This window comes from Triturus cristatus, chromosome 11, assembly GCF_964204655.1.
Source record: "Triturus cristatus chromosome 11, aTriCri1.1, whole genome shotgun sequence".
Lineage (NCBI taxonomy): Eukaryota > Metazoa > Chordata > Amphibia > Caudata > Salamandridae > Triturus > Triturus cristatus.
The window spans coordinates 794,272,448-794,290,131 of record NC_140594.1 but is presented as its reverse complement, the minus strand read 5'-3'; the positions used below and the strand labels follow the sequence as shown (position 1 = coordinate 794,290,131).

General features: G+C 52.0%; 1 long non-coding RNA gene across 1 annotated transcript; it reads left to right on the top strand.

The window, feature by feature from the left end:
- The first annotated feature begins 693 nt into the window (after window positions 1-693).
- Window positions 694-17,684, top strand: LOC146785452 (uncharacterized). The gene is made up of 3 exons (XR_014970416.1): window positions 694-820; window positions 4,069-4,161; window positions 16,693-17,684. It is a non-coding gene; the product is annotated as an uncharacterized LOC146785452 (long non-coding RNA).

Here is a 17,684-nt window from a genome sequence, read left to right as displayed (position 1 = left end):
TTACAGGAAAACACTACAGGGGTTTCCTTGTATCTTGGATGCCACAGAACACACTACTCGCCTTCAGATTTGAATTACAAGTGCTTTGCCGCCATCATGCGGAATTGGGCAGTACCTGCTCTCTCCGACCCCAGACCTCCGGTGTAACCTAAACCAACCGCCACGTTATTTGAGAATTGAAGGACCGGTAGTGACCCTTACTGTTAGCAGTTGCAGTGCCGGTGTGAAGGCAGAGCGCGGACCTCTAGGAGCCAAGTCGGCGATCGCTCCTCGCTGCAGCGCGTATTCTGATGCCTGACTGAGCTCCGTGCTTAGGGACTGCACTGCAACAAGCTGCCTGTGAGGCACCACCACTCCGACGGCGGTCGGGACCGGGTCCCGCGGGGTCGACAGACTTGAGTGTCTGTCGCATTACGGCATGAATCACCTAGTCCGTTAACAAACACGCTTTGCGAGCAGAGGCATCTGGACGCTCTTCTAACACTGACCAACTACCTTCAAGTCTGCCGCTCACGCCGGGCTGACCGGTAGCCATTGGCCAGTTTCAGGTCTGCCTATGCAGGATTTGATCTGTCTCTCAGGAACAGGTATGGACTTTAAGCTCCGCCCATTTTACCACCCATCTTTTCAATTGGCTCCTGTTACTGTCTTTTGTGAATGGCTTTTGATTGTTATTAGGCATATTCGTCTCTGCTTTAAATGGGACGGTACTCGTTGGTACTGAGTACCGCCACTTCCGAATTTTTTTAACGTCAGTACCGGCATTTCTCTGTAGCCAGGGAGAGTACCGATACCCTGTTCGGCGGCACAACAGGCTCAGGTTAGTTTTCTCCTCCAGTGCAAGGGCAGTAATTAACTCGGCTGAAGCAGCTTTGGCAGATTTCCTGGCAAAGATTCCAGCAGCGCCCATGTGAATGTCCCCACTCTGCAGGGGGATGAGGGTTTGTGCCACGCTGTGTTTAACAGGACAGGGTCTCTAGACAGACCCTGCACTGTCAATCAGGTGCGCAGCGACCATTCGGGTGAAAGTGCCATCATGGCTTTCATTTTGTGTAATGAGTTAATCTTTTTTTTTTTTTGACAAACACATTTCTCATGTGTTTTAATATTTGCTGCAACTGGTACAGAAGTAATATGTATGATCATATTTTGCCCTTAGCCCCGCCCTTAACCCCGCCCACTTGCCACACCTCAATTTTAATGAGTACCTGCACTTATTTTTCCCCATTTAAAACAATCAATCAATCAATCACTGAATTTGTAAAGCGCACTACCTACCCATGAGGGTCTCAAGGCGCTGAGGGGGGGGCGCTACTGCTCGAAGAGCCAGGTCTTGAGGTGTCTTCTGAAGGTGAGCAGGTCCTGGGTCTGCCGTAGGTGAGTGGGGAGGGTGTTCCAGGTCTTGGCGGCGAGGTAGGAGAATGATCTTCCGCCGGTGGTCTTTCGTTGGATGCGGGGGACAGCCGCAAGGGCGAGGTTTGCTGAGCGGAGCTGGCGTGTGGGGGTGTAGAAGTTGAGTCTGGCGTTCAGGTAGGCTGGTCTGGCGTTGTGGAGTGCTTTGTGTGCATGGGTGAGGAGTTTGAAGGTGATCCTCTTTGACGGGGAGCCAGTGCAGGTCTTTCAGGGGGGGGGGGTGATGTGGCTGTGGCGGGGTACGTCGAGGATCAGTCGTGCGGAGACGTTTTGGATGTGCTGAAGTCGATGCAGGTGCTTGGCTGGGATGCCTGCGTAGAGTGCGTTGCCATAGTCCAGCCTGCTGCTGACGAGGGCCTGTGTAACAGTTCTCCTTGTTTCGGGAGGGATCCACTTGTAGATCCTGCGTAGCTTGCGGAGGGTGTTGTAGCAGGAGGAGGTGACGGCGTGGATCTGCTTCGACATGGAGAGGGAGGAGTCGAGGACGAATCCGTGGTTGCGTGCGTGGTCGGTGGGGGTGGGTGCCGTTCCCAGCGTTGTCGGCCACCATGAGTCGTCACAGGCCGAGGGGGTGGGTCCGAGGATGAGGACCTCCGTCTTGTCCGAATTCAGTTTCAGATGGCTGCTCTGCATCCAGTCGGCGACGGCCTTCATTCCCTCGTGGAGATTCATTTTGGCGGTGTGTGGGTCCTTGGTGAGGAAAAGGATGAGCTGGGTGTCGTCGGCGTAGGAGATGATGTTGAGGTTGTGCAGACGGGCCACTTGTGCGAGGGGGGTCATGTAGATGTTGAACAGCGTCGGGCTGAGTGATGATCCCTGGGGGACGCCGCAGATGATGTCGGTGGCTTCGGATAGGAAGGGTGGGAGTCGGACTCTCTGGGTTCTGCCGGAGAGGAAGGATGTGGTCCAGCTGAGGGCTTTCACGTGGATCCCGGCTTCTTGAAGGCGTGTTTTTAGGGTGCGATGGCAGACCCTGTCGAAGGCGGCTGAGAGGTCCAGGAGGATGAGGGCTGAGGTTTCGCCGTTATCGAGTTGGCACCTGATGTCATCTGTGGCGGCGATGAGGGCTGTTTCAGTGCTGTGGTTTCGTCCGAACCCGGAAAGGGTCGGTCCAGGATGTTGTTGTCTTCGAGGTGGCGGGATAGTTGTGTGTTGACGATTTTCTCGATGACCTTCGTCGGGAAGGGGAGCAGGGAGATGGGTCGGTAGTTCTTGAGGTCGTAGGGGTCCGCCTTGGGCTTCTTGAGGAGGGCGTTGATTTCAGCGTGCTTCCAGCTGTCCGGGAATGTGGCTGTCTCGAAGGAGGCGTTGATGACCTTCCGTAGTTGGGGTGCGATGGTTGCGTCGGCTTTGTTGAACACGTGGTGAGGGCATGGGTTGGACGGTGATCCCGAGTGGATGGAGTTCATGACCATGCGTGTTTCTTCGTCATTGACGTTGGTCCAGGAGGTCAGGTGGTTGGCCCAGGTGGTGTTCGTGGGGGTGGAGTCTGGCGCGATCGGGTCGATCGGGGTGTTGAAGCTGTTGTGGATGTCTGCGATCTTACGGTGGAAGAAGGTTGCCAGAGCGTTGCACAATTCTTGTGAAGGCGGGACGTTGTTCGCGTTGGGGTTGGAGCGTTCCTTCACAATGCTGAAGAGCTCTTTGCTGTCGTGTGCGTTGTTGTCCAGTCGGATTTTGAAGGAGGATCTTTTGGTCGTTCTGATGAGGTGGTGGTGTCTACCAGTGGCGTCCTTGTGGGCTGCATGACTGTGGTGTGCGTTCGCGGAGCCATTTATTCTCCAGTTTCAGGCAGACGCGTTTGGAGGTCTGTAGCTCGTCGGTGAACCAGGTGGCTTTCTTGCTGGCGTGGTTGATGGGGGGTTTCCTGAGTGGAGCGAGGGTGTTGGCGCAGTCTTCGATCCACTGTCTGAGGTTGCGGGCTGCTGTGTTTGGGTTGGTGGAGGCCTCTGGTGGGTTCTGGGCGAGGGTGGAGGTCAGTTGGTCTTCGGTGACTTTGCTCCAGCAGCGACGGGGGAGTTGTTGGGTGCGGTGGTGCGTGGTTGGTTTCTTGAAGGTGAAGTGGATGCAGCGGTGGTCGGTCCTTGTAACCTCCCATGAGGACTGCCCCATTACATGTGTTGTTACTCCCTTTGTTTTAATAAGTCTGTGAGCACTATTTTCTGAAATAACACGCTCTCCAGCAACCGCTTTTCCTTTTATCAAGCATGATGCATGCCGCGCTTTAGCTCACGTTTTTGGGCTTTAGCTGCAGTAATGGCGACAACACTTTTCTTTTCTTATTTGCGACTCGCAGAACTGGTTGTTGAAACTGCACACAACATAATATAGTTTCTTAAAATCAGTGCAGCACGCCACACATTATTTTTTATTTTTTCCAGCCACGCATTATTTCATGTTTTAATGTCTGCAGCGTGGCACACCGTGCATCAACTTCAACAATAGTGGCCACACCTTCCTTCTGCCTGGCTCCACCAACTTAATCTAGGAGTCCTTTTTCAGTGCTTACAGCTAGGGACGTGTCCTCCAACTGCAGCGATGAACAAAAACACAGGTTACCTTGTCTGGAAGCACAATGTTGCAACTGAGCTCCAGGCATAGCGAAATCAAGTCTGTTAATGCGTCCCTCCTTTTCTTCTCGTTTCTCAAATCTAGGTGCGAGACTGATGCTGGACTTCCTTTGCGGTGAGGTTGAAGTGTAAGGAACAAGGGAGCTGGCAGGACAGAGTCCTGGAATCTATGAAACAGGTAAGTGGCAGGCGAAGAGGCTAAGCAAAGGAGGGTGGATGGTTTTTAAATAAGACTGCTTCAGAAAGTTCATAAAGGTCAAATTCTAATTTTTTGTAACAAGGAACAGGTGTGGATAATTAACTTAATGAGGCTGCCTTCTAGAAGATGCTTTAGAATGTTCACAATAGTCATGTTCTAATTGCTTATAGCAAGGAAAAGGTGCAGATGATTAATTTGATGAGGGATGTGTTCCGGAATGTTCACGTTGAGTTAATCTATGCCGTTTGCTTGATGTTTATTTGGATGTTTCTGTGGTGCCTTGCATATGCATTGGTAAAACATTTCTAAAAGCTACTAAGCCTTTTCAAACAAACCGGAGAACACCAGCTGCAGCTAGCTATTACCAACAGAATGTAATATGTGCAAGACATTTATTCATTCATAAGTGTTGGGTGGAATGAAACGAGTCATGCCAGTAAATTGTGATAGTCAAGAGAGCTGAGCTGTGGCATGAATCCCGACATACTTATTTGCAGTATCAGTGTTTTTAAATGCGTTACACTCCTGTTTCCTAAGTTAGGCCTGAATGCTAGTTGTCAGCTACCAAGGGTTGAGCAAGAGGCTAATTTACTGAGAACTCTACTGGACCCTATACCGTGTTAGTGGCTTTATTACTAGTGGTAGGTGCATAATTATCCCTGCGTATAATCCACTTTTCAACATTTTAGAATAGGGATTCTTTGCTAAATGGAACAACCTGTATTGCAGTATTTCATATGACTTTTTCCAACTATATTTTACTATCAATTCCGTAATAGAATTGATGTATTTTGAACCAATTTTAAAATAAGATAAATAACTTATGAAAACTTTTAATGAGCATAAAACCATTTCAACTATTCAAAACTCTCATTATTGACTGAACTTAGAAATAGGGATTGACAGTTTTTGTGATGTATAGCTGCTGATCTTCTCATACACAACAGCAAAGGTCTCTCGCAGAGAAGTGAAAAACACTGAGTGGGAGCAAGGACCAACTCTGGTTGGTGTGAGATAGAGATGCTAAACCGCTTTTATTTAAATTGATGCCCACTCCAGAAATATAGTGCATTTTTCATTCAGAATTCCATTATTTGTTTAACAGGAGCTTTAGCAAGGTCATTCTGAAGAAGACATTTTACCTCTGGGTGCTGTCTTTATTCAGCACTGCACACTTGTTTTAAAATCCTTTAATGTTATGCTTTGTAGAACAGAAGGCATGTAGCAAATCTACACACACAAAAATAAAACTATCATCCTCCAGATGCTGCACCAGCAAAGTGTGAACATCCATTTCAAGGTCCAATAAAAACTTACACTACTATAAATACTCAAGCAAAACTTGCAAGCAAAGTTAATATATCAAGGTTTATAGCATATATTATCAAGTCACAAAAGGGCTTGCTGCATATCACAGACCAGGACAGCTGAGGGAGCTGCTTCAAGTGTTTCACACATCTCCCTTACTGCTTTATAAGGTGGCACTGGAACCTCACCTACTCATTTAACTTCCTCTCCTTGCTTCTTAAATATTACTTGCTATTTGCTTTATTTCTTTGATAATCAGAATTAAGGGCCAGATGTAGTAAAATACTGGTTGCAAAAAGTGTTCCCAATTGGCAGCCCAACTTTCTGTGACCACTATCTAATTTTGCGAACCAATCTATGTACAAATAGGCTGGTTGGCAAAACAGTTATTCTCACGGCATTGCCGAATGACCAATCTAATGAATATTCACTTGGCACGCCTCAATTTACAACCCCTGTGATTTGCTGCAATAATCAAGATTGTGGCCTGCAAGGGACAGCAATCGAACATCCCTAAGATTGTATTTTCTTTTATAGCAGGACGATTTCCTTAAAAGAAGTGGTACTGCTTTAAAAAAAAAAATCTATTTTGAAAAACTTCACCAAGAACAGGCCATGTGCGTACTTCTCATTAAGTTGCCATCCTGACTCCTAAAACAAAGAAGCACAAAGGGGGCCCTCCTCCTTGGGCTAATCCACCAACCTAACTTGGGACTCAGTAAATGGTCAACAGTTTATGTCCATAATTACAGTGGCAAAACTCTGGATACATATAGTGCTGATCCACATTGTGAAAGGAACACCCAAAAACAAGATCCTCCCAAATTGTGAATCTATAATAATTTCCAACCCCATTTTGCAATTCTAAGAAATGATTCTAAATTGCAAAATGGGTTTAGTGACTAGGGAAAAGTGATTTAGCAGTCGCAAACGTTGAATTGCAGCAAATTACAGGGTCTGAGACTAAGCCTGGGCAAAGCACTACGCTAAGCTTGCGTAGTTTGCGAAGTTCGCGCTACTTCGCACTACGCGAATTGCACGTAGCACAGTGCGAACACGCATAGCGTAGTGCTGCGGTCATTTTTTGCTTGCTCGCGGTCCTCAACGTCAAGTTGGCGACCGCGAGCAAGCAAAATGACATCCCGGCGAGACTTTTTGCTTGTTCGCGATCAGCAACATCAAATTGGCGATCGCGAGCATGGAAAATAAACCTCCCGGCGAGATTCCCAACGCGAGGAGGTCAGGTTTCTCATTGCGAGTGGTCGTGTATGCTTGCGACCGCTCGCGATGAGAAACTACCAGTTCGCGTTGAGAAAGCTGCCGCTCGAGTAAAAATCTACTCGAGCAGCAGAAAACTACAGCTCGCACTGTGCAAGATGCAATTTTCAATGATTGCACAGTGCGGACAAGCAACTGGCACTGTGCAATCATTGAAAACGACATCTGGCACAGTGCGAACAAGGTACTACGCAGTTCGCGAAGTGCTACACGTAGCTCGCATAGTGCGAACTGCACTTTGCGTAGCTTCGTGAAGTGCTACTTCGCGAACTACGCCCAGGGTTATCTGAGACTCCTAAATCACGTAGTATATTTTGGCATATGCTCCTAAACACTATCCAGTTGATGTTCAATAAATGGGCTCTGAATGGTATCGCTACTAAAAACAAGCATTGGTAATGCATCAGTTTTGCCTATGGGTTTAATAATCTAGAAATTGTTCCTTGAAACTTACTTCAGTGAGATGTGTTTCAGAATATATATTTTTTTTATACAAACAAATAATGGCATGATGAGGGTGCAGGCACACCAAGCTGGAGAGAGCAAAAAGCATTTAACAATGGTTAGCAGTGGTAAAGTGCGGAGTCCCAAGGCAAACGAAAACCAATTTCAGCAAACGGGAGGGAAGAATGCAAAATGTTTGGTGGTAGACCACACCAAAGGCTGTCAGATCTAACAGAACTGCACAAGAACAATATACAACACAAAAAGAAATACAGTATTGCAACATCCTAGAAATAGCTAACACTCTTAGAATACAAAATTAAGCAAACTGTGAAATATAAACTGGAATTATATTGCTCACATGGATCAACTTGACAATGAACGTTAAAAATGTTAATTAATCAATGAGTTTTTTCCAGTAAAATTAAGGACATGAATGAAGGGCCAGAAAGGAACCCTTTTCAATGCCCTTTTTAATCAAAACTAGCTGTTAGAGAGGGACCCTGTCCACTTAAAACCCTGGTAGAGAGGACTGTCCCATCTGAAGAATGGCAGGAGGTATAGGAGCTGCGATTGCAGGGCCCCACCTTCGCGTTCTGAACCTAGAACTACCTGTCCAACAGGTTACGAATATGCAATGAAAGGACAGTATGCAAACACCAAGTGCACCGCACAATGACCAGAAACAGGCACCAGCATAGACTGCAAACAGACAACACTATCAGGAAAAAAAAGAGGTGGGTCCTGTGAGAGGGGTAGAGATTTGCACATAGACCTAGAAACACGCCCTCAAGTTACACGAATAACATCATTTTGAGATGGAATGTGCTCTTGGCTGACGGGAGCAGAGGAGGATGAGAGATGTAACAGGCATCACTCCAGTGAATGAAGGAATGAGCCAACAAAGGGCTGAAAGGCAAGTAAGCCCATGGCGAACAGCAGAAGTACGATACCTGGTTTAAAACTGCATGCGCATAAACTCATGGTGAACTAACTGAAATAAAAATGTACCTGCAAAGGACTGTGGGGTGAAGGGCCACTGAAAACAGAGTCCCCAGGGAAGGATCATAAGGCAACACTAAGAACAAGACAACGTCCTGAGAGGCGGCTATATTAAAGTTGGGCTGTCTATGTGAGCGCAAAGCTATTAATAGCAACAAGCCAACAAATAGAGGCGAGCCAACAGAAACAGATAGAAGACTGCATATTAGCAGAGTCGTGCACTCTGCTGAAAGTAAGCGTTGTGTGTCGAAATCAAATAAATAAATAATAAGTTCCACAAAAGCGGGTGGCAATAGTACTTTGCCGATGGGAAACTGATACGAGAAGCACACAAGGAACAAGCATGGGTAAATGAAGGGAATGTGTTACAGCCAATAGAAATGGGGGAAAGTACGTGGCAAGCACAGGAACCAATGAAAGGCAAGCATGGAGGTGGGGTGCAAACCCCTTTGAAGTTTTATAGTAAATACAAAAGGATTTCACAAACAGCGCAAGCGCTGTGTAGGCGATACCTAAAAAGTATATCTCTGCACACTGCTAAAAGAAAAACACAAAATGAATACATAATGATTGTAGTGTATAGATATTTGAACTGACCACGGGAGCAGAAGCACTGTACCCTGAAAAAGTTATTATGAGAAGCCTAAGCTTTATTTGCTGTACACCCAACAGTATTGCATATCCCAAATTCAGATTACAAAAAGCCAAATCTTTGAAATGTATATTACATGTGTTAGACGGCGACCTCAGAGGAGCCCGGAAAGGGGGTCCTGGTTACCCTGAGACCCACCATCAAAGTATCGCAGCCGGGCACTGGCGGGAGACTCCTCAGGAGGAGGAATCCCGTATCGAGGATCGTACTTCTGGCACCACACGACCGAGAAACACCACACCGTGCGTTCTTAGGAATCACTCTTTATCAAACAGGTTAGCACTGCAAATATGTACAAGGAGAGCGCGGGCTCAATGAGTCTCGGAAGGGATAGGGGGTAGCGGGACAGTCTCTGGTGAAAGGTTCAAGGCAAGGACGTACCCGGCGCACAGCTCATAATCCTCGAGCTGGGGGGTAGGCTTGTTGTCATTGGGGTCCGGCGGGACCAGTGGAGTCGGTGGAAGCCGCGAGTCACTCAGCGGGCTCAGGTACAGTTCGGAGGTCTTACGATCTTCAGGGAGCCGCGAGTCACTCAGCAGGGCTCAAGTACAAGTTCGGAGGTCTTACGAACTTCGGGGAGCCGCGAGTCACTCAGCAGGGCTCAGGTACAAGTTCGGAGGTCTTACGATCTTCAGGGAGCCGCGAGTCACTCAGCAGGGCTCAGGTACAGTTCGGAGGTCTTACGATCTTCAGGGAGCCGCGAGTCACTCAGCAGGGCTCAGGGGGTTCTAAGTTCCAGGAGCCGCGACCGCGTCAGCATGCTCTCGTTGTTCCAGCGTCTAATCTGCCGGACAGTCTCAGAGCACCCCTTGTTATAGGTCGACCCCTCTTTGATGTCCGGAGTCTGTGCAGGCAGGGGTCTTGTCACCTGGGGGTCGCTTGTCGGGGTTTCCTGCCATTGTCTTTTGATCCTCTCAGGGCCGGGTCGGGAGGAGTCCCAGACACCCAGCAGGCGTGGAGCCAGCTCTCAGGGAGGCCGGAGGGCCGATCGAAACTCATCGTCCCAGGGGAGTTCAGAGGTGCGATAGAAACTGCTCCTCCCTCTCTCATCCCCTGGCAAGCGTGGTGTCCTCCAGCCGGAGTGGCGCCGCTAGGCCCGGGTCGCGCTGGGGCCGGGCGGCCATCTTGGTGCATGAAGTGGGCACGCGGGCCCGGGGTGGCCGAAGGGAGAGAGGCCATGGACGAGGATGTCCGGGTCGGTGCGTGTGTTCTGGTGGAAAGGATCGGCTAGGCCGTGGGCTCGGGGCTGCAGGTACCAGGTTAGGTGGTGCGGGGACCAGTAGAGCCATGCTACGAGGCCGGGTCCAACACGCGTCCCCCCCCAGCTGAAAGCCGGAGAGAACTGCCCATCATCTTGGGGGGTTCTCTTCGCTGAGGCGGAAGAACCGGGAGAGGCCGTCAGCGTTGGCGTGGTCCGTACCAGGGCGATGTTCTACGGTGAAATCCATCCCCTGGAGGGAGATTGACCACCGCAGTAGCTTGGGGTTTTCTCCTCGCATCTGCATGAGCCATCGCAAGGGCCGATGGTCGGTTTGGACTTTGAAATGGGTGCCGAACAGGTAGGGGCGTAGTTTCTTGAGTGCCCAGACCACGGCAAAGGCTTCGCGCTCAATGGTGCTCCAATTTCTGTTCTCTGGGCAACAGCCGCCGGCTGAGGAAGGCGATGGGCTGGTCTAGGCCTTGGTCATTCACCTGGGACAGGACGGCCCCAATGCCATGCTCGGAGGCATCGGTTTGCACTACAAACTCCTTGGAGTAGTCGGGAGCCTGGAGGACGGGGGCAGTACACATGGCCTTCTTTAGGGCATCGAACGCCTCCTGGCAGGCAGTCGTCCACTGCACCTTCTTTGGCTGTTTTTTGGATGTGAGGGGGCCGACAAGACTGCCATACCCCCGGATGAATCTTCGGTAGTAGCCAGTGAGGCCCAGAAAGGCTCGGACCTCCGTTTGGGTGGTGGGGGGTTCCCAGGCCAAGATGGCGTCGATCTTCGGCTGTAGAGGGCGACCTGGCCACTCCCGACCTAGTGCCCTAGGTAGACTACTGATCCTTGCCCAATTTGGCACTTGCTGGCTTTTACTGTGAGGCCTGCCTGGCGCAGGGCGGTTAGCACCCTCCGGAGGTGCTGGAGGTGCTCACTCCATTCGGAACTGAAAACGGCGATGTCGTCTAGATAGGCCGCGCTGAACTGTTCCAGCCTGGCCAGGACTCTATTCACCAGTCGCTGGAAGGTGGCCGGGGCATTTTTCATTCCGAAGGGCATTACGCGGAAGCGGTAATGCCCATCTGGGGTGGAGAAGGCGGACCGCTCCTTGGCTCCCTCGGTGAGCGCAATCTGCCAGTATCCGCAGGTGAGGTCGAATGTGCTGAGGAACTGGGCTGCCCCGAGTCGGTCAATGAGCTCGTCGGCCCGTGGAATGGGGTGGGCATCGGCTCGGGTGACGTCATTGAGCCCCCGGTAGTCCACACAGAATCGGAGCTCGGGGGCAACACCGGGGGCCGCTGCCTTCGGGACCAGGACCACGGGGCTGGCCCAAGGACTGTCAGATGGCTCGATTACCCCCATGGTCAACATCTTCGAGACTTCAGCTTGAATGCAGGACCGGACCCGGTCAGGGACCTGGTATGCTCGGTGTCGCACCGGCGGGCTGTCCCCGGTGTCCACGTCATTGACACACCAGTCGGTGACTCGGGGGATCAGGGAGAAGAGGTCGGCAAATTGTCCTAGGAGCTAGCGGCAGTCCTCTTGTTGCTGGACAGTGAGAGCTGGGGAGAGGTTCACTCCTTCCACGGAGCCATCCTGCTCCTTGACACACAGGAGGTCCGGGAGGGGATCGGACTCATCTTCGGCCCCGTCATCGGTGGCCAGCAGGAGGCTCAGTTCTGTCCGCACGAAGTGAGGCTTGAGGCAGTTCACGTGAAGGACCCGAAGGGGATCCCGAGGCGACTGGACGTCCACCAAGTATGTGACTTGACTCTTCCGCTCAATCACTTTGTAGGGCCCGGTCCACCTGTCCTGGAGGGCGCCTGGCTTCACGGGGGCCATGACCCATACTTGTTGGCCCGGCTGGAACTCGACCAGAGTGGCATTCTGGTCGTACCAGCGCTTCATCTCTTCTTGGCTTGCCTCTAGGTTGGCCTCGGCCAGTGCTCGGAACTTCCTGGTCTGGTTCCGGAGGGTCAGAACATATTGGAACACATCTCGTGGGGTGGTCTGGGGTGCCGCCTCCCACCCTTCCTTAACCAAACTGAGGGGACCTCGGACGGGGTGTCCATAGAGCAACTCAAACGGGCTGAACCCTAGGGACTTCTGGGGGACTTCTCGGTAAGCGAACAAGAGGCAGGGGAGCAGGACGTCCCACTTACGCCGGAGGGGCTCTTCTAGGCCGGTGATCATCCCTTTCAGAGTCCTGTTAAACCTCTCTACTAGGCCGTTCCCTTGGGGATGGTACGGGGTGGTGAACTTATAGGACACTCCACATTGTTGCCACAGGGACGTCATGTACTTCGAGATAAAATTAGTGCCGCGATCGCTCACGACCTCGCGGGGAAAACCCACCCGGGAAAAGATCCCCATCAGGGCCCGGCCCACCACGGGGGCCGTGACGGTGCGTAGGGGGGATAGCCTCAGGGTATCGGGTGGCGTGATCCACTAGGACCAGGATGAAACGGTGACCTTGGGAGGTGGGGGGGGTCCAGGGGCCCCACGATGTCGATCCCGACTCGTTCGAAGGGGGTACTGACGACCGGGAAGGGTTGGAGGGGAGCCTTGCGCTTCCCCCCACTCTTCCCACTAGCTTGGCACGTGGGACAGGACTTGCAGTGGGCTTCTACAGTTGCTCTCATTCTAGGCCAGTAAAAATGGGTCACGAGACGGCTGTAGGTCTTGTCTTGACCCAGGTGGCCGGCGAGGGGGACGTCGTGGGCTAAGCCCAGGAGGAAGTCTCGGAAGCGGAGGGGTACCACCAGCACCCGTCCGGATCCCAGCTCCACCGACTTCTGCTCACTGTAAAAAATGTTATTTTCGCAATAAATTCGGTGCGTTCCAGTTTGGTCGCCTGCGGCTTGGCCCTCGGCCTGGCGCCGCAGTCCGACCAGGGAAGGACAAGTGGCTTGCTCCCGGCAAAATTCCTCCCGGGTGGGCCCGCCCTCGTGGCGCCATTGGGCCAATTCGGGTAGATCGCCTAACTCGGGGACCGGGGCGGTGTCGGACGGTGAGGGTTCGTCGCTGGCGACGGGCCCTTCCGATGGGGGGACGGGAGGACCCTCAGGGGTTACTGTTCTGACTTCTTCGGTCGAGGCGTCTTCGACTTCTCCCAGGGGGGGAAGTCGAGCTGACATAGATCGGGTGGTGGCGCACACCCACTCGGGGAGCCCCATCATTCCTAGGTGGGCCTTGCGCTCGACGTGCTTCCAGGGAGAACTCTCCAGGTCGTTCCCTAAGAGGCAGTCGACCGGCTGGGAAGTTCTTACGGCAACCCTCAGTTTACCTGTCACCCCACCCCACTCAAACGGCACCAGGGCTACCTGACACATACTCTCTCTATTATCTGCGGAAATTACCGGGCAAAAGACGTTGGGGAGGATCTGCTCCTCGGGGACTAAGTGCCTGAGGACACCGGTGATGCTGGCCCCGGTTTCCCGCAGGGCCTCTATTTGGTGGCCATTGATCTTGACGAGCTGCCCGTATTTCTTCGTGTTGGAGGGCAGGAGGCTACCAGGGACCATCTCTCTATCTCCCAGCGATACTAGGGCCATAGCTGCGGGTTCCCACTCCCCGGTTTCCTCAACCTCCTCCCCCAGAGCTATGTTGGCTATCTGTCTTGCAGGGGTGATTTGGGTGGCCATGGGGCACTCTGGGTCATTGGCGTAGTGCCCGGGCTTCTGGCAACGAAAGCAAGTGACGGTTACCCGGTGTCCCCGTCTCCCGGGGGGTCCGGTTACTGGTGGGGGGGCGCTGGAAAAGGTGGAGGTTGGGTCTTTGGGGGGCTAGGCTGGGACTCTCGCTGCCCTCCCTGGTTCCCTCCTCCTCTCTGGCGGGGTGGTCCCTGACTGGCTCGGGGGTATTCTCCTACCATGCCCCGGGGGACCCGGGTGTTGGTCCAGCGGTCTGCTTCCACCGCCAGCTTCCTGGGATCGGTGAGTTTGCTGTCAAGCAGATGCTGGCGTAGTTCCACAAAGCAGTTCGCAGCCAGGTGTTCCCACAACATGAGGTTGGTGAGTTCCTCAAGGGTGGTGACTTTGCTGCCCTTGATCCACCCATCGAAGGCCCGACTGAAAAAGTTTGCATATTCCACCCAGGTGGTGCCCGGGATTTTCCTGCAGTCCCGGAATCGCTGAAGGTACATCTCAGGGGTGAGACCGTACCTTGTGAGTAGAGCCTCTTTCATGTGGCTGTAGGAGGTCTGCAGAGAGATGGGTAGGTCGAGCAGGGTGTCTCTTCCTTCGCTCAGAAACCGTCCCCACAACCCCGCCCCCCAGTCCTTCTGCGGGACCCGATGGGAGGTCATGGCGACCTCGTAGGCCCTGAACCATTGTTGAATGTCATCGTTTTTATAATATTCTTTGACCACGTCCTTGGGGATGTGGACCTTCTGCTCCGCTGGGGAGGCCGCCTCTCGGTTTCCCGGGGGCCTCCCTTCCTCGCTTCTGGCCTTGAGCTCGATTTCCTTCAAGCTGCGTTCGTGCTCTAGTTGGAGCTTCCTTCCTTCGTGTTCCCATTGGAGCTTCTTCTCTTCTAGCTCGCCTTGCACGCGCATTTGCTCTACTGCTAGCTTTTTTTCCGCTAACTTTAATTCGCCTTCGATTTTGAGTTTGGCTAACTCGAGTTCGTGATTGCGGCTTCTCTCTCTGTCCGCGAGTTCTTCCGGGGATAGGCCCCCGTCTGGTACGATGCCTCGCACCTGATTGCTGCTGCTTTCGCCTTGGGGGGGGGTTCGGCTTCGTCGGGGCGCTCCCCCGTGCCTTCCGGGCGGGAGGCCCCGGCATCCACCAAAGCTTTCAGTGCTTTCTGCAAATCTTCTTTGGTGTTGAGACCAGTGGTAGCGATTTTAAGTTCTTTGCACAATTGCTTTAGTTCTTTGTGCGTGTATTCTTCTAGTTGTTCCACCTGGAACACCCTGTTGGCGTTGGTTTCTGCGGAGATCATGACGTTTCCTTCTGCCATCTTTGTCGGTAGTGCGTCCGTCTTTCACGGTACGATCTCTAGGTGATGGGCCCGAATCCCGTCGCTTGCCACCAATGTTAGACGGCGACCTCAGAGGAGCCCGGAAAGGGGGTCCTGGCTACCCTGAGACCCACCCTCAAAGTATCGCAGCCAGGCACTGGCGGGAGACTCCTCAGGAGGAGGAATCCCGTATCGAGGATCGTACTTCTGGCACCACACGACAGAGAAACACCACACCGTGCGTTCTTAGGAATCACTCTTTATCAAACAGGTTAGCACTGCAAATATGTACAAGGAGAGCGCGGGCTCAATGAGTCTCGGAAGGGATAGGGGGTAGCGGGACAGTCTCTGGTGAAAGGTTCAAGGCAAGGACGTACCCGGCGCACAGCTCACAATCCTCGAGCTGGGGGGTAGGCTTGTTGTCGTTGGGGTCCGGCGGGACCAGTGGAGTCGGTAGAAGCCGCAAGTCACTCAGCGGGCTCAGGTACAAGTTCGGAGGTCTTACGATCTTCAGGGAGCCGCGAGTCACTCAGCAGGGCTCAGGTACAGTTCGGAGGTCTTACGATCTTCAGGGAGCCGCGAGTCACTCAGCAGGGCTCAGGGGGTTCTAAGTTCCAGGAGCTGCGACCGCGTCAGCAGGCTCTCGTTGTTCCAGCGTCGAATCTGCCGGACAGTCTCAGAGCACCCCTTGTTATAGGTCGACCCCTCTTTGATGTCCGGAGTCTGTGCAGGCAGGGGTCTTGTCACCTGGGGGTCGCTTGTCGGGGTTTCCTGCCATTGTCTTTTGATCCTCTCAGGGCCGGGTCGGGAGGAGTCCCAGACACCCAGCAGGCGTGGAGCCAGCTCTCAGGGAGGCCGGAGGGCCGATCGAAACTCATCGTCCCAGGGGAGTTCAGAGGTGCGATAGAAACTGCTCCTCCCTCTCTCATCCCCTGGCAAGCGTGGTGTCCTCCAGCCGGAGTGGCGCCGCTAGGCCCGGGTCGCGCTGGGGCCGGGCGGCCATCTTGGTGCATGAAGTGGGCACGCGGGCCCGGGGTGGCCGAAGGGAGAGAGGCCATGGACGAGGATGTCCGGGTCGGTGCGTGTGTTCTGGTGGAAAGGATCGGCTAGGCCGTGGGCTCTGGGCTGCAGGTACCAGGTTAGGTGGTGCGGGGACCAGTAGAGCCATGCTACGAGGCCGGGTCCAACAACATGTATCACACCACACATACTTACGCTGCCCTACATATACTTATAATCTGAGGGACATGAGGGTCGAGTGGTTTCACAAACTACTGCATGTTAGGAGAAAAAGTGTATTTGGAAACCAATACCCCAAAACAGAGGCCGAGTGATTAAGGGTATCATTTAGAGTGAGGCGAGCAGCCTGCCAGACTTACAGTGCGGGTCTTCCCACTTCATTTATAGGACTGCACAATATGGGTGGATCATTTTTCCAGAATTGCTCTCACTGTCTGAATGCCAGGCAGGTTACTATGTTGCTTGAGTCTACTCAGTATTTAGTTTTATTTCAGAGACAACCCACAACACTGGGAATTTGTTTCTGCGTTTGCATGTTTAACTAGATTATACCACCCGTTCAATAATTTGCTCTGTAATATTATTAGATTGGGAATATCTCATACTTGGCACTTACCTTTTCATTGGCTTTCATTTTTCCAGGTCCTGCGCAGGATTCCAGAGGCAATGCAATAACCTTGGAAAACAGGTTTCATCTGATCAGCTTGTCACCACCTCCTGCACTTCTCCAGATTTCCAGAAGAATGAAGGGCTGGACTGAAAACCAAAACCAGCCCTGGCAAATACGTTCAAATCAGCCCCATACTGTATTATGCAATTACACTTGTCAAGTGAGCCTGAACCACTCCAGTGTATGTGGGACAGGGAGCTCTTCCCCAATCAATGTTTTTGTAAAAATTGATTGTGAATGCACTTTAGAATTGTAGATTTCACCCTGGTGTGAAACTCAACCTTTCTTGAAAGCATGACCAAAGGTGTCTAAATGTTCACTACAATTTGTGGGCCTATGTATGGGCTTCTTTCCACTTCCTGAGCCCATATTCCACATTGTGCATGTGCTGAATGAGTCGTGGCACTTTGGACAGAGGGACTTGCCCTCGTTTTTGTCCGAATAAAGATCTCATGTGAATTGTTTGTTGGGAGGGAATCGAAAAATGTACCAGCTATTGTGTACGCCTGAGATTAACAGAGAATATGTAAGGAGCCCTAGAGTGAAGAGGACCTTGCTTCTGTGAATACAGATTATCTGCAGCCACAACACAGAACTTAAAACCTTTGCCATGCTTGGTCTTAAATGTTCTATTCACGTCTTCACCCTTGGCTTGCACTGCGCTGTTTCTTCACTTGATACGACATAGCTGTGCATATATTGTGCACTGCTGTGAAAAAATAAAAAAATAAGTTCCTTGTTTGCCATATGCGTTGACTGTGGATATTCGCAAATTAGGTTTCATTACTTCTACCGTACGTTGGTTTTAAGATGCGCACATTCTGCCGCACGTGAGCAATTAACGCTACTTGCAAAGTGATTCCTAAAGAACTTCTCTGTGCTACACATTCACCTCGAGAAGCAGCTCCCTGGCTTCCAGCCCACTGGGACTGGCCAGAGTGAAAGTCCAATCCGGTCATGGGGA